Genomic DNA, 22,882 nt, shown 5'->3' with positions numbered 1-22,882 from the left:
CGGTATCACCCTAATCAATCTTTTTTTTTCTCTCTTAAACCTACAAACTGCAGCCACTGCCGCACCTCTACTCTATCTACGACACAATAACCACCGTTGCACAACCATTCTCTTTGCGCCGACATAACAACTGTGGCGCGTCCCTTCTCTCCGCACTGCCACAGTTGCAATAGTCCATGAATCATCTGTCTATGCTTTTCCACCATGCACGTGACGTCTGAGTCTAACAACAGTGACACCTGCGCCGATAACAGACAAACTCCTTATATCAATCACGATTCTGGCACGTCCAAGATCCCTCATTCCTCATCGACTGTTTCCAAAATGGATTTTCATCACGCTCTTACCATTTCCAACATTAGGAATCACATTCCTATTGTCCTTGAGATGGAGAAGGACCGATATGGCACCTGGGCCAAGCTTTTCGGCATCCATGCCCTCTTTCATCGGGTTTTGCATCACATTGTCCCCTCTAAGGGCAAGACACCACCGACCGGTGCTACTGATGTCGAACATGAACTGTGGATCACCCTTGACTCTACTTTCCTTCAACGTATATATTCCACTATTTCCACTGATTTGCTGACCACTATTATGGAACCAGACTCCACTGCTATGGTGGTTTGGAATCGCTTGACATATATTTTCTAGGATAAGTAGAACGCTCGTGTTGTCACTCTTGAGAAAGATTCTCCAACACTCAAATGAAGGATTTTCCAAATGTCTCTGCTCATTGTCAACATCTTAAGATGCTCTCTGACGAGTTGAGAATATCGAAACCCCTGTTAACAATCACCGCCTGGTTTTTCAACTGATATCTGGTCTTCTAGAAGCTTATTGCAGTCTACCACATTGATTCGCCATAATAATGCTCGTCGTGCCTTTTATGAGGCTCGCTTCATGCTCACTTTGAAAAAAGTAGGTATGGCTAAAATGAAAAGCAATGATTCTCATGTTGCCATGCACACAACTCAACCGTGGTCTTCTTATGACACCTCCCAACGTGGCAATTGTCGCCCCGTTCTTGTAGCAACATGGGCTGCAGCGAGGGACATGGCCACAATGGTGGCATCTGTCCTAGTGCTCCCAATGCCCTTCCATCATGGTATTCTCCTTCTTGGAAGCAACAACAATACTCATCCTAGCAACCACGAGGTTAGACTCTGCCACCATGGGCTATGCCTCCATGCCTATATCCCATGTATCAGTGGACACGCCCCACCGGTCCTCCGAAGCAACCAGACATCCTAGGGCATCTCCCCAGGCTTATGCATCTACCACATCATCTCAAACATTGAGAACGTTATTCATACGATGTCTCTCCACACTCTTGGCTATTAGTGGTACATAGATATTGCCGCAATATCTCACACGACAACATCGCAAGGTAATCTCTCGTCTTAAGTAATTCAAATCAGAGAGTTGTTGTTGGAATGACCATGGAATTCCAATTCACGACATCAAGCGCGCGCGCGCGCGCGCACACACACACACACACACACACACACAAATACCCACCTTTCACCAACCCTTTCACTTAAACCATGTCCTGCATGCCCTGTAAATTATTAAAAATTTAGTTTATATGCAATGACTCACAACTGATAACGATGTCTCTGTTTCCTTTAACCCTTTTGACTTTATTGTATCTGATTTTTAGACGGGGATCCCTCTTACGAGATGTGACAGCTATGGAGATCGCTATCCAGTCACCACTTCCACCAATTTTGTCGGTCTTACTTCCAATCTCTGGCACAATCGCTTGGGTCACCCCGACATTTCTGTTTTGCATTCCCTTCGCAATAATAAGTTCATATGTTGTGACCTTTTAATTCTTCTTCTATTTGCGACTCTTGTGTTTTAGGAAAACATGTTAAATTTCCTTTTTTTTTTGTTGTAAATTCTCAAACTATAACTTTGATGCCTTTTAATATTTTACATAGTGATTTATGGACGTCTCCGATTTTAAGTTATGCTGGTCATAAATATTATATATTATTTTTGGATGATTTCACAAATTTCTTATGGACTTTTCCTATTAGAAAAAAATCCTAAGTATTTGAGATGTTTACGCCACCTATAAACCTTATTCGCACACAAATTTTGCAAAATGAAATATTTTCAATGTGACAATGACAGTGAATATAATAATGAGTTATTTCACAAACATTGCACTGATCATGGCCTTGTTGTTTGTTTCTCATGTCCGCACACATCCTCACAAAATAGGAAATTGGAATGCAAAATTAGAACCATTAATAATATGATAATACCATGCTAGCTCATTCTTATGTTCCCACATCTTTTTAGCATCATGCTCTTCAAACGACAACTTATCTTTTAAACTTTTTCTCCATAAAACACTTCAAAATCAGTCACCAACACAATTCTTATAATATGCATTAGTTTTGTATTTTTGTGGTCTAAGTGCTTGTTCTTGAACTTATATTTTATGGTTGTAGATATATAAGTGTGGTTATTGTCTATTTGTTTTAATATTTTTAGAATTTGTGATTTTTATTTATTGATTATTTTGACGGGTGATAGTATTTTTTTTATTGTTGTCATAGTGGAGAAAGAAGTTTGTTATCTACATTCATTTAAAAATTTAATTAGTGTTTTTTCATAGTGATATTTAGTATTTATGTTATTAGTAGAAAAAGAAGAATTTTTATAGTATATTATAAGATGAAATTATTTGAGTGATGTTAGTGTTGAATCTATGCTATGAATAAATACGATAAAATTATATTGAGATCTGCAAGCATGTTGTGGTATGAATTAATTGCATAAATTTTTTTACATGATTGTTATTTTTATTGTTTTATGAATTTTGTGGTCATTTTACTTCATGTAAATTAAAGAGTGTTTTTATCATGAAACAAAAGTTATTTGAACTATTGAAAAAAACTTGTGTATGAAATATATAAACTATGATTTATTTCGATTAAAGAAATAAAGTGTTATAAAATATTATAGCCATAACTTAATTTTTGGTGATGGTATATGCACTTATAAAGTATTTATAAGGTTAGTATAATGATTTTTTGTGAGATTGTTTGATTATTATAAATTGTTTTACTACCGCATGTCAATATAAGTTATTTTTTTCATAATCTCTTTTCTCCTTGTCACTAAAAGTCTTTTGTGAAGTCTGTATTTATACGGTCTCTCACTAAATGTCGTTTAATATAAATATTGATCATCAGTAAATGTCATTTAATACAAATCCTGTTTTATTATTGGCTGTCACTAAATGTAAATTACTGTATAATATATAACATGTTCTATGTCATTAAATGTAATTTTTTTTATAATCTATTATCTGCTATTTGTCCCTAAATGTTATTAGTATTATATATTGAGGGTTTCTTTATGCACTCCATATGCTTCTTATGCACCATGCGTAATTTCAAAAATGTCTCCAGTTTTCGGAGATGCATATCTGAACGCACATAAAGGTAAGGTAACATTAAAATATTTTGAAGATGCATCTCCAGAATAATTTGGAGGTTAAGTCGCGCCACACTCTTTTCCTTCTTCATTTCACAGTGTACTCAACACTCAACTTTAAAAAATTCTCTCAAATTTCTTCTCTACACCAAATCAAATTTCACTCAACAAGGCTTAAGGATCAATCTTCATTTGTAACATCATCCAACTTCATAAAAAACATCAATTTCTTATAAGTTTTTCGAGTTTTCAATAAATGTTTGTGTTTTGGTATAAATGAGTAGAAATCAATTATTAGGGTTAGAAATGAGTAGAAATCACATTTAAGATGGTTTAGCCATAGTGTATTAGTTGTTTGTTTGTTGAAATTTATGATCACAACATTTTTTCCCATTTCATTGAGGTACATTACGCCATTGTCGTGACCTCTGAGTTGCAGAAAATTCTGGAGATGCATCTCCAAAAATTTTCATCATTTTAGTTTCCCATGAACCGGAGATGCATCTCCACAATTTTTCAAAGGTTTCCCGAAAACTGGAGATGCGTCTCCAGAAATTTCTCAGTGTTTTATTTTATTTATTTATTTTCTTACTTGTGTTGTTTGCATGCACTAATGGTTTGTCTTACTATAACTTACAAGCTTAATGGCTGATAGACATGATAGATTGAGGCATGGCAGGGTTGCTCATCATCCACTCGTTCAATGGGAGAAGAGTCAGCAGCTTCCAGATACTCCTGGTCCCTCTAGTCAGGAAGAGTCGTCTACTTATGGGGCTTGTGCTTCTCCTCATATCACTTCATCTTCTCTTCCCGTAGGTGACGAGATTCACCATATGATGCATCACTCCCCCCATCGTCCCGCAGGCGTCAAGTTACACTAGTGCCACCAACTATTGATCCACTCCCACCACCTACTGTTGATCCACTCACACGTCCTACTGATGCACATGATGATCCAGGGTCACCTCTAGAGGGTGAGGCTACTGCGGATGCTGAGCGAGAGGCTTTTGAAGGTGATCTAGTTAATTTGTCCTTATTGCCTATGTATCCATACCATATTGGCAGACATATCTGGTGGATTCTTTATTTATTTTTAAGAATCAAAGATGAGCTTGTATTAGAAATAAGACTAATCATAACTAGTAGATGTAAACTTAGGGATGGGAATAGGCCAGGTCGGCCTACAAGAGCCTATAGTCTAGCCTATTTAAGGTCAGATCAGGTCAGACCTATTTAATAAAAAAAGCCAGACTTTTAAAAAGCCTATTTAATTAAATAGGTCAGGCTTAGGCTATTACAAAAGTCTATGAAGCCTTATAGATCGGTCTATATTTTCATATATATTAAAAATAGTCTAAATAGATTGATTTATATATGCATAAATATTTTTAAAAATACTAAATAGATTGGCCTAGATATGCATATATATATTAGAAAAAAAAAATCTAAATAGGTCGGTCTATATATGCATAGATAGACCGACGTATAAAATTTCTTAAGTAATATATATTAATTGAAAACCTTAATAAGAAACAAATTTTTAAATAGGCTTTCAGGTCAAGCTAGTCTTTTAAAAAGGCCAGACCAGACAAAAAATAAAGAGTCTATAGTAGGCCATAAGCCAGACTCAAACTTTATAAATTTATCGTAGGTCACACTCAGGCCTTCTAAAATCTAGCCTAACTGAACCTATTTCCACACCTAAATGCAGTTGCATAAGGCTTCATGTAAAATATAAATTAAATGGATTATATGGTTTCTATAACATAATGAATGAATTATGATTCTACTTTTATATATATATATATATATATATATATATATATATATATATATATATATACTATTTCTTAGGGCTATGTGAAAATAAAAGGATTCATTATAGTTAAGTGGTATCTCTGTTTATGCCTGTTAGCTGGAGATTTCGACCATTAGGTTGAAGTTCTTTGAAAATATTATGTTTTGGAGAATAATATAAAAATAGCTTTGTGAAGCTATTTATTAAATCCTTTTCTTGGGAGAAAGGACCTTTTTGTCGAAGCTTAAGACTTAGAAGATTTTAGGATCCCCACAAGTTCTCTTCGACATCGGCGTTTGGCAGATTCGAAGCTTCGAGCGGGAAAGATTTGAAATTCAAACGAAGTAGTTTCGTCAGGCGAACGCGTGGAAACATCTGAGACACACAGCGCTTGAAAACGTCGAACGTGGCAATCATCTGTGTAGAGACTGTTAGGGTCGAATTGTTATAAATAGGAGTCTTAGTTTTTAGATTTCGTGTGTTCAAACTAATATACAAAATTCACTAAAAATACTCAAAGTATTGGAGCGAGAGAAACGCGTCTTTGCTGAAAATGTATGTATGAAGAACACCATGATTACATTTCATGTTATCTTTTTAATGCAAGTTACTTAAATTAAACCACTTACTGTCTTTATTTCTATTTAAGCCTTCTGTCGAATTGCCTTTATCTTCAAAGTCTTTCATCATTGCTTTTACCTTTACATTTACACTTCGTCAAACCTTTATTTCCAGCACCTTTTTAACCTTAAAACCTTTTACTTCAAGTCATTTAACTTTACTTTTGCCAATTACCTTTGTTATCTTTAAAAAAGCCTTTTTACAGAATTACTGCCATTTATCCTTTATCTTTAAAGTCATAAGCCTTTAGATTTCGTTTAGAGTTTATTGTCGAAACACCTTTTACTTTGTACCATTAACGCTAGATAAAGAATCCTAATTACCATTCATAAACCAGAAACAAACTTAATCATGAATCAAATCACCATAACACTAGTTCTTGAGACACATGTCCTAGGATCAATCTAGTCGATCCTGTAAGTTACCAAGATTAATAATATTGGAGGACTAACGGTTGTTTGTCAGAAACTAATGGTAAACAAATTGGCACGCCCAGTGGGACGGTGTCAAAAGAACTGTTAATTATAATAGTTTGATTTACTTTTACAATACAAAATTGTTGTTATTCTTTTGAGTTAAAAAATCATAGTGTTGCATGAACCTTAGAAGTGGTAAGATAGCCAACAATTCACAACCTATAACCAAAAGAAAATACACAAAAAAGATGGTTAATACAACCAGTCAAGGGGAACAATTTCCTCCCCATGGAACAGGCACAGTCGAAACAAGTTCGATTGATGCATCCACTGAGATCCCTAGTATACAAGCCATACCAACATCTGGATCCATGGCCTTAAATAATTCGACAACAATGCCTATTATGTCAAGCGTAGCAGACGCTTCTGCAAGTTCAATCCCTCGCCCGTTTTCGACAATTGTCAGAACCCAACCAACACCTACTACCCCTAGGCCACCGGGATTTGAGAATTTTAGGCCTTGGAGAGAATACCCATATGGAATGCCATCTACTTCCATGGCAGGATTTCAAAATAATACTTCCATATATACTCAACCCCATAATATGGTTGTTTCGCCAATTCAAAATTCAGGTTCTGGCATGAACCATGTAGGTCGAAATACCCAATCACAAGGATTATCCACCCTATTACCTACCCTTACAACGAATAACCAGGCAGCCTTTAGACAACAAATGGATGCTAGTAACCATGATATCGTAGGAGTTCTTGCCAGAGAAATGAATACCATTTTTTCTCCCCTAATACAGAATGTAAATAGGACTAACAATGATAATGCCCAAACATACCAATAACTGTCAGCACAGATGGGACGCATAGCAGATTTCCTAGGCGCCCCTCAGTCCTCTGTTCGACGCAGACCAAACCAAGTTATTATCCAGGAAGAAGAACCAACTATAAATCAGGTTCGACCACCTAGACAAGCGCCCGACGAAAGGGTCGTGGGGGCAAGATTAGAACAACAGCCAGTTCGACAGGAAGTCCCTGAAGAACAACCTAGGAGAGTAATGATGGTTAATAGAGACCAGGATGCAGACAAAGTAATTCATAGGGTTAGTCATGAAAACATGATGGAAAGTAACTTAACTACTATGATAGAGAGAATCATGGCCTAGAATGGTCTGAATACAGGACTTCGACGACCAAATTATACCTCTCCTTTATCAGAATACGTCCTACAAACTGAATTACCAAGGGGTTGTAAAATCCCTAAGTTCACCAAATTCTCAGGGGACACTAGTGAATCCACTATAGAACACATAGCCAGATACATGACTGAGGCAGGGGATTTGGCGAACAGTGAGAACCTAAGAATGAAATATTTCCCCAGTTCTTTAACGAAGAATGCCTTCAAGTGGTTTACAACTTTGCCACCAAATTCCATAGATACTTGGCCTTATTTGGAGAGATTATTTGATGAACAATTCTACATGGGCCAAACTAAGATAAGTCTTAAGGAATTAGCCAGTATTAAAAGAAAATTCACTGAACCTATAGATGATTATCTGAAGAGGTTCCGTTTTTTGAAATCTAGATGCTTTACAGTAGTGCCTGAACATGAATTGGTCAAAATGGCCGCTGGAGGGTTAAACTATTCCATTAGGAAAAAGTTAGATACCCAGTATCTAAGAGATATGGCCCAATTAGCAGACAGAGTTCGACAGGTCGAACGTTTAAAAGCTGAAAAGGCCAGAGCGAATAAGAATTATAAGAAAGAAAAAGGTTGCTTATGTCGAAGTCGAAGATGAGGAGTCTGAAATCTCTAATGACCCTTATGGTCTCGAGGAATTCAAAGTAGATTTGACTGAATTAAAAGAAGCACCACCTTATGCTTGTAAATTACTTACACCTTCGAATGGCAGGAACCCTGTCGAAACTGAAAAGAATGATAGATTTCCTAAAAAGACTTACACATTTGATGTTACCAAATGTGATGAAATCTTCGATTTATTAGTAAAAGATGGCCAAATGATAGTGCCTCCTAATACCAAAATTCCTTCGTTAGAACAACGGAAGAAAATAGGCTTCTGTAAATATCACAATTTTTTAGGCCATAAAACCTCACAATGCTTTCTTTTCAGGGATCTTATTCAGAATGCAATTAAGGGTGGCCGCCTGAAGTTCGCTGACAGGGGGAGAAACCAGATGAAGGTTGACGCTGACCCCCTCAACATTGCTGACACAAATTATGATGAACCTGCCGAAATCAACATGATTGACATGGTGGAAGTGGAGGCTGTGAAGGAAACAGGAATTGAAGGCTATGTGCTAGTTGGAAAGTAGGCTATTGGTGGCCTAAATAATGATGTTCCCTTTGGAATTTCTGTCAAAGGTGAACAGGTTGCTGATGTCGAACCAAAGGCCACTGAAGGTATTAATGGGAAGGCAACTGAGGCTACTGAGGGCCTAAGGGAGAAATTTGAGGAAATTTCAATCGCTGATGGCGCCAATCTAGGTGTCAACATGGTGGATCTGAACCAACCCCCCAGAGATGGAGGAAGTGGAGAGGTGTCTGAAGATAGAGCAAGAGGGAATGCAGTTTGGATATCCCAAAGCCAATGAGAGCCTACGTGAATACCTTTGGAGGTGTCACAAAAGAAATTCTAACATGTTGTTATGCCCAAGGTGTAGCATCATGATGTGTCGAAGGGTGGTTGAGGACTATGAAAGATGGCAACGAACTAAGACTGAGAGAAATTGGAGAAAGGAAAGCCAACTACTGAAGGTGTATCCCAAGCCTGGAGAAAGCCTTATTGGTTTTATTGTGTGTTGCTACAAGTACGAAACATAATGCTTGATGTGTCCCAGATGTGGGGCAGTTTACAATAGGGAATTGGCTGAAGCGTTCGAGAGAATTCCATCTAACCAAGGTTGGGATGGACATGGAGGTAACCCGAATATGTACATATTCGACAAGAGGGGAGTTCTTAGGAGGCAAGACAAACCTCACCCAAGGGCGAAAAGAGTTACGTTTAAGCTTTCGGCAGAAGTCCCTGAGGATAAATGGACTCAGGTGGGGTAGAAGAAGGGAAAGTGGAAAAGTTTTGAGGATGGAGGAAGAACCTCTTGGGCTTATAGAAAACAGCTCCAGGCATATAAGAGAGAGGCTATCAGGATGGAGAACTACAAAGGAAAGAATCCCATGTCAAGGTCCCAGTGGAGAAGACATCAGAGGTTGAGGAAGGCTGAAAGAGAGATGACTTCGAGGGAGATTGGAGAATCCAGCAACAGCAAGGTCCCCTCAAATGTTACAAATTCGACCAAACCCCTTGTAGGAAGGAAGTTGTTTTCATCTGAAAACAAAAACACAAATCAGAAAGTTTAGGAGGAACAAATAAGGGAGGAAGAAATGCTCACTGACGACTTTGAGTCCGACGGAGTGTCATCTGTTAATATAAATTGCAATGTGGTATCAGTTCTGCCATACGAATATAGTCAGGAGACGAAGATTAAAGACAATGAGGAAGCATATGCTGTGGAGATGGCGAAGCATAAACCTGTGTGTTACTATGTTCTCAACAACGACGCTGTCGAAGAGCAGAATGCTCTTTTTGAAAGGCCTCACAAAGGGATGCATAACCATCTCAAGCCCCTATACATTAGAGCTAAAGTTGAACATGTGGGGGTGAACAAAGTTCTGGTGGACGGAGGAGCAGCAGTTAATCTGATGCCTCAGTTCATGTTAAAAAAGATAGGTATGTTCGATACTGATGTTAAACCTCACAATATGGTATTGTCGAATTATGAGGGTAAGATAGGGAAAACTCTGGGTGTCATACAAGTATATCTGACTGTTGGATCAATCACAAGACCAATAATGTTCATGTTGATACCTGTAAGACCCTAATTTGACCCTAAGATCCCTCATGGCATCATATCATTGCTCAGTGCATTACCTCAAGGATCATAGCATGTGTGGCTTCTTAACCCTAGGGTTGGGACTTGTGTGAGTGGTTTGAGACCACCAAGCATGCTTGCATTGTATATTATTGCTTTTCTGATTTGTTTACTAACCAAAAGCACAAAAATATGTCACTAACTCTTTTTATTTTAAAGCTCAAGTGATCATGTGCCAAAATGCTCATAGGAGGCTCCTAAGCTCAATGAAGTGGCTAGATGAAGATGAGAGCAAGTATGGAAATGGTCCACAAAGATCCTAATCATCATATATGACTCCCGAGTATCTCAATTTTCCAATTTGATCAAGATAACCCAAAGGGCTTGAGGATTGTTTCCCAAGGAAACCCTAATTCAACTGTGCTTTGACTGTGCCTTGCTCATGAAGCAACCTCAAGCTATGATCAAATTAATCAAGGGAAGTTATTTCATTCATTATTTTATGAATATATGAGCCTATGTGAGTATCCTCAATCATTCATTCATCAAGATTTGAAGTTTGGCCTTGAGAAGTTGACTAGTTAAGTCATCTGACTAAACTGAGGATCACTGAGATACAACTTTTGATGTGTTTCTCAAATGAAGATGATCCCAAGAGAAACAATGTTCTTAAGAACCATATGAAAAAATTTCATGTTCATCAAAAATACATTTGAAACTTGGAAGGTCATCATTCATTTCAAAACATTATAGGTCATTTTGACTGAAACCCTAATTTTGGGTCAACTTCCCAAGGACCTAACTTCCTTATTTTTTATGATTTTGAGGTGAGACTAAATGAATTAGAAAGCTTAGTATGTATACTTCAATTGTTATGCTGGACAAATTTCATAATCCTAAAATAAACACATGTGATAATACAAAACATTATAGGTCACTTTGGACCTAAGCCATTGAATTTGAAAAATGTCCAACTTCAAGTGCCCATAACTTTCTCATGAAAAATCCAAATGATGCAAAATTTAAGTCTAAATTGATCATATTTAAAAGATCTACAACATTTATGTTGGAGGTGTTTCCACTTGAGGCTTGCATCATTGAAACAGAAGGGCTTGAAGTTGCTTGGTTTTGGCAAAATTTTCCAAAGGGGACCTAGACATGTTTTGTACCCCAAACTTCACAGCCACTTTTCATAATTTCCAAACTCCAAATGAATTTTCGCTCAATATGACTTTTGTTCCTTATTTCAATAGCTTTCCAACCATTACTCACATGACCATTTTTGGATTTTCCATGTGGGAGTTTCGAAGAGCTTAAAGTTTATGTCCATTTGTGCAATTCACATTATAACTTGATGTACAAGCTAATGCCAAGCCAGTTGCACGTCCAAATCATTTCTACTTGACCTCAGCATGCATTTCCATTCATTCTTGGGCTTTGCAAGCGCCTGTATAGGCCCATGCATGGAAGGTCCAATTTTCATGCACACGAGCATTGCATCACCTTGCCTCCATTCTAGCTATAAATAGAAGTGCAACCTCATTCAAAATTCAACCTGAAGGAGATCTGAAATGTTGCTGAAGTGAAAACCCAACCCTCACCTAAAGGAATTTCAATTTTCATTTTCAATTTCAAGCTTTAATTTTAACATCATTAGTTGATCTTCAAGTCTTAATTCCTTGACCTTGCATCATCATCACACTTCCAGATCAAAATTGGATCAAGAGCTTGGGCAATTCGTGATGTTTGAAGTTTCATTTCAGAGGTATATCACCAAACTATTTTGATCTGGATCTTGCTATACAATGTGAATTGCTTGAGTTTGTGTTGTTTTCTGAAGTCCTCAATCACGAGGCAGGCCAATGGTGGTCTTAATTTCATGAATCGTGCCATTTCAGTTTGTGTACCATGATCTTCAAGCTCTTGTTTCTCTCTAAATAGGAACATTGAGAAGGATCCATGGTTACAGGGGTGATGTACATCACCCCAGCTTCATTTTGATACCTTGCTTTTTCATTTTTATTAAAGTTGAAATCCATGCGCGTGGTGGCCGGAGTTGGTTGTCTGGCCAGAGAAGATGGTGGTTTCCACCACCATCCCCACGTGGGAGCTTCCAGGCCATTGGATCTGGAGGAAGCGTTATAATCTCAGCCTTTCATTTATTTTACTTATTTTAATTCCATGTGTGATGCGCTTGACTTGAGTACATGGTATGACCGCGCCTCTGAGCCTTAGGATTAATGCCACGTCAATTAATGAAAAGATCCAATGGCAGCGCATTTTTGTTATTTTCTGATTTTTGTTTTAATTTCATTTAATTCCTTTTATTTTCAAAAATTCATAAATATTTTATTTGAAGTCATAAAAATTTGAGACCAATGCCAAAAAATTTCTTGAAAAATCTAGTTTCATATTTTGATTTTTAATTACTTTTGTGACTTCATTTAATATTTTTTGTGAATTATTTGGTTTTTTAATAGTTTTAATTCATTTTAAAATGCTTTTTGATATTTGAAAAATCCCAAAATATTTTCTTAACACATATGGATCATGATAAGTCAATGAAAAATAGTCTCATCAATTTCTTAATTGATTTGAGATTTATTTGAGATTTTAATTCATTTGTGTTATTTTTCATTGTTTTTAATTGTTTAAAAATAGTTTCTGATTTCAAAAATTGTTGAAATTTTTTGTCAAAGCTTGTTTGACCATGTTAGACCTATGATAATTTAATTGGACTTGTTGAAGTTGATTTGAATTTAATTTGACGTTTGACCATATTTTGTTCATTTTATTTTACATTTTATTTTAATTCAAAAAATACCAAAAAAATATGTTTGACTTGTTGACTTCTAATCTTCATTTCTCTTCTGTTTAACATTGGTTGATGATGATTTTATTCACTTTTGACCAATTGTGTTTGACATTTGAATGTTCTTTCCATCCATTTCATCTTAATTCCTTTTCTTTTTATTTTTGGCCAATGAGTTAATGTCTTATGGTTGGTCTTGACATATGAGAGGCTTAACCTTCTTTGATCCAAATCAAACTCAACTTGATCCAAGATCAAGTGAGTTGCTTTGTGTCCAAGATAGGTTGCTTCTTGGTCAAGCAAAAAACCTAAAGTCCATACAAGGCCTTTCCTCTTTTCTTTTGGCATGGCAAGTTGTAGGAGTTTGGCTTACTAGTCATGATCTCTAACTTGTGTTTATTTGCCTATAGTTTTATTGACCGGCCTCAGATAGGTGTGACTACTACATTAGTCCACTTACGATTGCTTAACATAGCGCTAAATTGTCTTATGACAAACTAACATAACCATACTAACTACTAACTTTTAATTTGAGCATTTAATTTCTTGCAATTTACTTTAATGCAATTTACTTCTTGTTCATTTATGCATATTGCCTTTTCATTTTGCTCACTTGAGCATATATTTTATGTTTATGCCATTTTCCTTTTGCTCATTTGAGCTCATTACTGTATATAAATATATTGTTGCTTTGTGGTTGTTTGTCTTTGTTTGTGTGAACCCAATGCACAAAGGAGAAAGGACTTAGAATTAGGATATACCTATGCTTAAAGGAGTTCAAGAGCAACTAGGCCTCATGCCTTTAGAATGCTAAACTTGTTGAAAAGCAACTAGGCCTCATGCCTTTAGAATGCTAAATCTTAAAGTTGGCTTCAAAGGACTTCCTTTCCAAAACTTATTCTTTGTCCATTCCTCTTATTGTGTTGTGAACTTTTTTATGTTTGCTCTTGTGTGATAGGGATTCCATCTTGAGATAGTAAGAAGGACCATTGTCATGAGTAGCCAAGTTGAGAGAGACAAGCCAAATGGAGATCCTAGGAGCTTGAATCTAAATATTTGTTCGATTGCTTGAGTGATTGCTAAGTCCAAAGGAAATGAGCATCTTGAATCATCTTTATGATTTCAAGAAAAGGAACTCCAAGGGTTTTATCTCTTATCTTATCTTTGTATGCTTTAGGATTAGCCATTCTCTTCTTCTCTCCACTCTAACCCAAGCCAAACTCATTTTGTGCAAACTTTGACATTATTTTCAAATTAGAAACCTAGGCTTTATGCCTTTGAATTTTCAAAATCTTTTCGTTAATACTCATTGTAAATAAACCTTAATTCAACTTTGACTTCTTTTTGCAAATAAATCTAACTTGTAAATACAACTCACTTCAAGTTGTTTTTATGGTTCCAATGGCCATCTTTGTTAAAACCTTTTCATAAACATTAGCCATAGCTTTGAGTTATCATAGTAGTTGATGTTAACCTCACCTTATCCTTAGTGGTTGGATTATAAGTCTTCCATGCTTATTATAGGGTTAATCCCTCACTAGCATGTTGAAGCCTTCCTCACATGGTGGATTGTTGGTTTAGGTTGAGTTTTCTCCCTTTGATAACAAAAGACCTTAAGGCTTTTGATCAAATAAGTTCACCAATCTTTGAGATTTTTACCCCGAACTACGAGGTTTTGATCCTACCTTTGTGATGGTACGTAGGCAATGGGTTCATCCATTCAAACAACAAAATTGTAAATATAATCTCTTCTTTTCTCATCCCCCCATTCTTTTGCACATATTTTCACAAATACCAACCTACAACATACATTTGCAAAAAGAGGTTCCCTTAGAGTACTAAGGATGTTTTGGGTGCGTAAAACCTTCCCATTTCATAACCAACCCCCTTACCTAGATCTCTGACATTTTTATTAGTTTTTGATTTGATAAAACTTCTTACTTGGCTTTTGTTCGCTTTTTAGCCTTTCCTTTGGACAAATAAAAGTACGATGGCGACTTGAATTGTATGTGGACTTTTGGTTGAGTCAATAAACCTAAAGGTAACGAATACCCCACTACAGAAAAGTGGTGACTCTGCTGGGGATCTGATGATGTTTTATTTTCTCTAGTGGGTTTAGCCTACTTTTTGCTTATGTGTGTTGTATGGTTACATTTATTTGTGACATATTTTTGTGCAAATTTGGGATGACTGTATTGTTTGTAATGTATGAATTGCTTGATATATTCATTGCTTGTATGCTTGGTGGTTTCTTGTGAGATGAGTTCTATACCCAAACTTGAGTGCACTTATGATAGGAGAATGGCATAGTCTTGTTGACTTGTGTGGAGTTATTCCTTAGCAAGTTGACTTGCAAGCCCATTCATTTGGTGGAGGTCTTGTTAGGATCAATAATGTCACGAGTAGTCGTGGTTAGGCATTACTCTTTCCAATATAAACCTTAGAAGCCAAGGACCTGAGATACCTAGCCCATCTTGGCCTATTTTAGGACGTAGTGCGAAGGTCGTTCAAGTGTAAGATTTGATACGATTGTTACGCGATACTACACTCATAAGAGTCTCTCTTGAGAATATTTTTGGAATACGAGTAGTCGTTTTATCCGATAATATCCGAAAGATGAGATGATGACTATGAGGACCTTTTTAGAACATGATTGTCAGGTTTAACCATAGTACACTCCCATTGGGTGGTTCTTAACCAAGACTCCATGCTCGTGACTTACAACACACCCTGGATTCGCGGTTGATCCGTTCTCGTATATGCTAAATATCAATGGAACTTGGGTGTTGATAAGGTGTAAACCATAATCCACCAAAATGGATGATTGATATTGATGATGACTTGAGCCATCCCGTGACCTTTGTATGATGTGACTTGCTTGATCCTTGAGTGTGGTTGTTGCATCCATGCATTCATGCATTCATATGCATCCATAACATCAACAATGACATTTTCAAGGAACTTAAGAGGTCTATTTGCAAATTTTCAGACATGGATAAGCAAAGAAGGAATACGAAGAAGTATAGTTTCAGACAACCCGACTTGAAAGAGTTAAGGAGTTTAGCATCTTATGTATTAGAGCCTTTGGAGTTCAAAGCTCGCCATGGGAAGCTTCTGTCTATTCTTTCTACCCAGGTTGATGAAGGTCTGATGAGTGTGTTGGTGCAGTTCTACGATCCTCTGTATCAGTGCTTCACTTTTCCGGATTTCCAGCTTTTGCCTACACTTGAGGAGTATGCCTATCTTGTGGGTATACCTATCTTGGATCAGTTGTCGTTCAGTGGTTTGGAGAGGGTTCCTTCTTCCCAAGAGATTGCTGACAGGCTTCACATAGATGTATCTGATATTGTTGCTCATATGACTATGAAAGGAGGAATTCAAGGTCTCCCCTCTGATTTTCTCATTGCCCAAGCTACTTTATTTGGGAAGGCCATGAGTAAGGACGCCTTTGAAGCCATATTTGTACTTCTCATCTATGGGCTAGTGTTATTCCCCAACATCGACAATTTTGTGGATGTGAATGCTATTAGGATTTTCTCTTCTCTTAATCCCGTTCTGACTCTGTTAGGTGACACTTATTTCTCTTTGCATATGAGGAATGCAAAAGGTGGTTGTTCCATTGTGTGCTGTTTACCTCTGTTGTACAAGTGATTTATTTCGCACTTGCCTCAGACGCTTGCCTTCAAGGAGAACAAGGGATGTCTAAGGTGGTCTGCGAGACTTATGTCTCTCACTAATGATGATATCTTTTGGTACATGTGGTGGAATTAACTACAACCCTGCTTTGGCCCGCCGTCAGATTGGGTTCCCCTTAAAGGATAAACCTAACAACATTTTGTTGGAAGGTGTGTTCTTTCAAGAGGGTAAAGATCCCCAGAACTTGAAGACTAGGATGGTCCGCGCCTGGCGCAAGGTTCATAAGAAGGGAAGGAAGGAGCTTGGTCCGAAGAATTGTATTGCTTTGGAACCCTACACCGCTTGGGTGAGGAAGAGAGCTCTTGAGTACCGCATGCCTTACGATTATCCGAGACCTACCCCTATGGTTATGGTTGGGCCTTCAACCCTCCCTAACCAAGGAGTAGAGGAGTTGAGAGATGAAGACCGGTCGCATGCTTGGGTTCGTGAGCGAGAGGAACTTCTTCAGCAGCTCAGAGATAAGGATGCAGTGATAGAGTTTCTAGAGCATCAGGTTATTGATGAGCCTGATGATGTAGTTACTTCTCTTCTTCCTCAGTCATCCAGGTTTTGGAAGAGGAAGTATGATCGACTCGCCAAGGATAAGGCTGACATGGAAGCAGCTTATGAGAGAGAGGTGAAGAGGCTTCGTGCAGCTTATCTTCCGATCTCGAGAGCTTTGGACGATTGTTTCTAGGGCTCCATAGGATGTTTATTCTCCTTTCCTCTTGTATTGTATTTGGTTACCAAAACTGTACTGCTTCATTGGTGTAAAAAACTTCCAAATATTATTGCTATGAGTATTCTATATATGTCTTAAAAGATTAATATTTTCAAATATTTGCAAATAGATCTCTATAAAGTTCCTTTGATATAAAAATAAATCATATGCACAAGCATTGCATGCATCATATGCATAAGTAGGTTTTGTTCTGAGCTCTTGATCAGTGGTCTAACTCTTTGCTCTTCATTTATTTTGAAGATAAGCTGACGCACTGGTATAACACAAGAGCCAATCATCCAAGGACAATGGAGAACTTAGAGCAAGAGAACAGAGATCTGAAGGAAGAGATCGCTAGGCTGACTGCCATGATGGAGTCAGTACTGGCCACTTAGAGCCAAGCTTCACCAACTCCTGCAACTCCTCCCGCGAGGACTGTCATTTCTGAGGTTGCTACCTTGACTGTGCCTTCTGCAACGACCCACTTTGCGCCATCTATGCCAGCCGGGTTCCCATGGGGAATGCCTGCCAATTTTGTGCCCGAGGGTTTTGCTCCTACTCTCGCTTCTCTATCAGCATCTAGCCCGGTCCTATTTGTGCCACCTCCCATTGTGCACACCTTACCTCGAGTTGAAGACACCATCTATCATTCTGAGCCATCTGAGGGCCCAGTGTCGCATCTCGAAAAATACGATTCCTCGCGACGGTCGCGGAAAAAATTACGTTCGAACAGAGTCGCCACCGAACTTTATTTATCCCAATAGAGGGATAGGGAAATATCGATAAAAACTTTAAGAAAACTAGAATAATGGTTGTCGCAACCATATTTGGGTTCGGGAGTTGATTACGCAAGGGGAAGGTATTAGCACCCCTCACGTCCGTTGTACTCAACGGGAACCTTTTAGTTCAATTTTGCAATTTGAGTGTTAACTTATGTTTGTTTGTTTTATTTGAGTAATTAGAGTATTGAAAAGAGATGGATGGAAACCTCAGAAAAGGGGAAAGGGAGGTTTTTTATTAGTGTGCTCGCGAAGATACATCAATCTCCTACCTACGTATCCTTATGGTATAATAAGGAAATCAGAGCATTCGTAGTTCGGGGAACTACGACTGGTTGGTATCTTTTTAATGAACAACTGTTTAGATCGCATCCTAAAGGCTAAACGTTGGCTTGTCTACTCTCGACGGAGGCTTAAGCATTAGTTTATTGTGCGCATTAGAAAGGATTAAATGGTGTTCCTTCTGAAAATAGTTTTGGTCACACGAAGGTGACAAATTGGAGTAATATATTGGACGCCTTGATTGGTTGAGATGTTTTTGGTTGGATGACGATTACTCAGATAGTCGAGTAAGACAACTCGTATCCTAACAGTCAGGAAAGGGAGTAGAAGACTCTAGACCACTTCCTTTTTCATCCTTAATTATAGAAAGGATTTGATAATAGTTAAAGTGTTTTGAACGAATGACGAATACTCGGATAATCGAGTAAGACAACTCGTATCCTAATGGTCGGAAAAGGGAATAGAAGACTCTAAACCACTTTCTTTTTCATCCTTAATTATAAAAGGATTTAATGATGATTAAAGTGTTTTGAATGGATGACGAATACTTGGATAATCGAGTAAGATAACTCGTATCCTAATAATCGGGAAGAGGAATAGAAGACTCTAGACCGTTTTCTGTTTCATCTGAATATTTATGAAAATAAGGTTGTATAAGGTTGACGTATTTTAGCATAAACGACAAGTTCTCGAATGGCTGAATAAGACGACTCATATCCAAGCATTTGAGAAGAGGAATTGAAAACTCAAGACGATCTCCCTTTTCGTATAGTTTTGATTGACAATGATTTGACTTACGGTAGGAGTCGGCGGAAAAATGACAATTGTTCGATTGACCCAGTAAGAGAACTCGTATTCAAACAATTGGGGAAAGAAGTTAAAAACTCAAAGTCATCTCCCTTTTCATTTAGCTCATTATGAAAATAATTTGATTTAATCTTGGTTTAAGGTTTGTAAAGAAATGACGAGTGTTTAACTGACCGAGTAAGAAAACTCGTATTCAAACAATCGAGGAGAGGAGTTGAAAACTCAAAGCCATCCCCCTTTTCATTTCCAAATGAAATGGTGTTTGATTGTGATTGGGTATTCCAATTGAGTTTGAAAGAAAATACTCGACATTGGATCGAGGTTTTAAATTTGTGTTCGTGAATAAATCGAATTTTATTTAGTGAATCAATCATCTACTCGATTAAAATCGAATAGGTCTCATTGTAAGAAAGCCCAAGAGTAAGCTATGTGAGGTTGATGGCGATGCTTAAAAGGGATCGACTTACAAAGGCACTTGGGAATGGACTCGACAATGAATCGAGAATTATGTGACTTTAGTGGTTTAACATGGTTTTGGAATTGATGAGATTGAAATGATTTTTTTTAAATGATTGTGAAATGGTGATAGTATGAGAAATCGATCAAAATTTAATTATTAAAATTAATTGATAAAAGCTCGATTGAATCGATTAACTAAATTAATTAAAATTAAGTAACAGTTATTTAGTTAAATCCAATAATCAAGTTAATTAAATTTAATTAATAATAATTAATTAATTGGTCAAAATTTAATTAATTAATTTAATATAAATTAACAGAAAAAGAATTAAGTGACAATATCGATTTATTTAATTGAATCAGTGTGTTCACACCGGTTTGTGCAAAATGACAACATGATTAATGTCATTCGCAAGATCTAAACACGGTGAAAATATTCTATTGATGTGTTGAAATTTTTTTGGGCAGCATAACGGTATAAAATTACCGAATCCGCGGACAATAAAAAAAAATTTGGTTTTTAAAGCGATGAAGATCAAACGGTCACCATTATTATATTTACCTATTTTCGATGTCCCAAACCAATGCAACATAAACAAAGTTCCAGCGCAAAATGCAAAATGAATTGGGCATTTAATTAGAATACACATCAATTATGTAAGCAATACATTTTTCTAAAAAAAATGATAGAAAAGCTATGGAGTCACTTAACTTCATCAGACCAAATTACATAGCTATTATTGCTATTGCTAATGCACATTAGCATCATGAATCCAAACACGACACACTTCCACTTTTAGAGGACTTCTTCCTCAATAGAATAACCATTATAATAAAAGAAATCCAAATAATAAACCTCTCTCCCTCAACAACTTCAAGAACACAAATTAAACTTCATGCTTCTATCACCAATTTTGCAGAATAAGAAAGAAAGAAAATTTACTAATCACCATAGTGATCCAAACAGCATTAGAAAAATCAGCACCAACAAAACTTAATCGAATCGAAGCCACATAAATAATCAACAATAATTTACGCACTAGAGTTCGAAAAAAATGGAAATTACCGAAACCAAATCGTTCTTGTGCTGCTACGAGGGAATAAATGAAACATGCTTCGAACCTTTGCTGGAATGGGAATTCTGAGCGGCGGCTAAAGCTTGCCGATAATGACTCTCCCTATCCATTCGCAGCAGACGGATCAATGATACAGATCTCAATTGTATCATTGTTGAGTTTCAACTTTACCGTCGGAGTATCGTTGCATGTCACGGCGTGTGGCGGTTTGGCAGTAGCATCATCGGTTTGTATGCGGAAGGTTGTTGCCGGCAGGGGTTTGTTGTTGTTAAAGTGTGGGGCGGTGATGGAAAGGTGAAGAAATGAAGGTGGGTTATGGTTTGTGTGGTTGGTTTTTCCGGCGAGAGATATGCGTTGAAGGGAAAAGAGGTTGGGAAGAGCGGCGAGAATTTTTCGATGTAGTTTGAGGTAGGTGATTTAATGGAGGAGAAGGTCGGCGACGGTGCCGGAAGCGGAAGTGAGAGGTTGAGCGGCCGGAGTTAGCTTCGCGGTGGAAGAAGATGAGTGGCCGGTGGTTATGTGGCGTGCTCGTGAATGGAGCGAAGGAAGACGACGGTGGTGATGGGTTTATGTTCTGATGGTGAATGGTGTCAAGGAAAGAGATGTGGATGACAGAAGAAAAAAGATGTAGCCATTAAAGCAGAGTGGAAGTGGAACCAAGTAGTTGGGGATATCCTTATCTCATTTCACAAACTCAAATCAGACACATTAAAATGATCAGCGCAAAATATACTTATTGAAAAAATACAGCGTTTCTTCAAATGCTGAAATAAATTTGCACCGGTTAAAAGGCTCAGGCGGGTCAAAATGCAACTGAAACAGTCATTGAAAAATATAACGGCCACACCAGTTTCAACTACATGAACCGTAGGTTAATAATACTGGCGTCTGCAATTTTTAAATTTGAAACTTTTTACCCGCTGATTCTTGCACGTTCTTGAGAAAAGATTCAACCGATTTATCTGTATTTTCAATAAATTTATCCTGAATGATATTTTAGGTATTATTAATGATAAAATGCATGTTATGCTGTACATATGATGTAAACTGAAAATTAAATTAAATTTATGAAAATTGAAAATGCCCGGACAAAATTCGGGTATGACAGCTACCCTATTTCATTATCTTGAATTTGAAGGTAAGAATGACAACAGTCTTCGTACATTCGTAGTGGAAGATAATTAAATACGAAAAGACCCAAATTTTGTCCTCTGAAATGCAGAAAGAAAATACAGTGAGAAATGGTGAGAGAAGTTATCCTAAAGTGAAATGGAGCAGCCAAGACTTTCTGGGAGTCGTCAGAACACTATCTTGGACGTCATACTCGAGATATGATAGTAACAAAATGACATCCCTAGCTAAATCTCAAGATTTTTCAGGATGCTAAAGTAGTATAAAGAAAATCTGGCATGAGACTCTTCATATTGATGAAGCAGCATCTCAACAGTAAAAGTGAGATTCTCTGTATCGAGTCGAAGCTGCATCTTATATGATAGAATTAAGATGTTCCAGCAAGGGAAAAATACCTTAATTGAATCTAAGACTCTCCGAGGATATTAGAGCAGTATCTCTAAAAAATTGAAATGAGACTCTTCATATTGATGAAGCAGTATCTCAAACAGTAAAAATGAGATTCTCTGTATCGGGTCGAAACAGCATCTTATATGATAGAATTAAGATATTCCAGCAAGGGAAAAATACCTTAATTGAATATAAGATTCTCCGAGGATATTAGAGCAGTATCTCTAAAAAAATCTGAAATGAGACTCTTCATATTGATGAAGCAGCATCTCAAACAGTAAAAGTGAGATTCTCTGTATCGGGTCGAAACAACATCTTATATGATAGAATTAAGATATTCCAGCAAGGGAAAAATACCTAAATTGAATCTAAGACTCTCCGAGGATATTAGAGCAGTATCTTAAAAAAAATCTGATTTGAGACTCTTCATATTGATGAAGCAGCATCTCAAACAATAAAAATGAGATTCTCTGTATCGGGTCGAAATAGCATCTTATATGATAGATTTAAGATATTCCAGCAACGGAAAAATACCTTAATTGAATCTAAGACTCTCCGAGGATAT

This window comes from Lathyrus oleraceus, chromosome 7, assembly GCF_024323335.1.
Source record: "Lathyrus oleraceus cultivar Zhongwan6 chromosome 7, CAAS_Psat_ZW6_1.0, whole genome shotgun sequence".
NCBI lineage: Eukaryota > Viridiplantae > Streptophyta > Magnoliopsida > Fabales > Fabaceae > Lathyrus > Lathyrus oleraceus.
The sequence above is the reverse complement of the archived record's forward strand: the minus strand, read 5'-3'. Positions refer to the sequence as shown.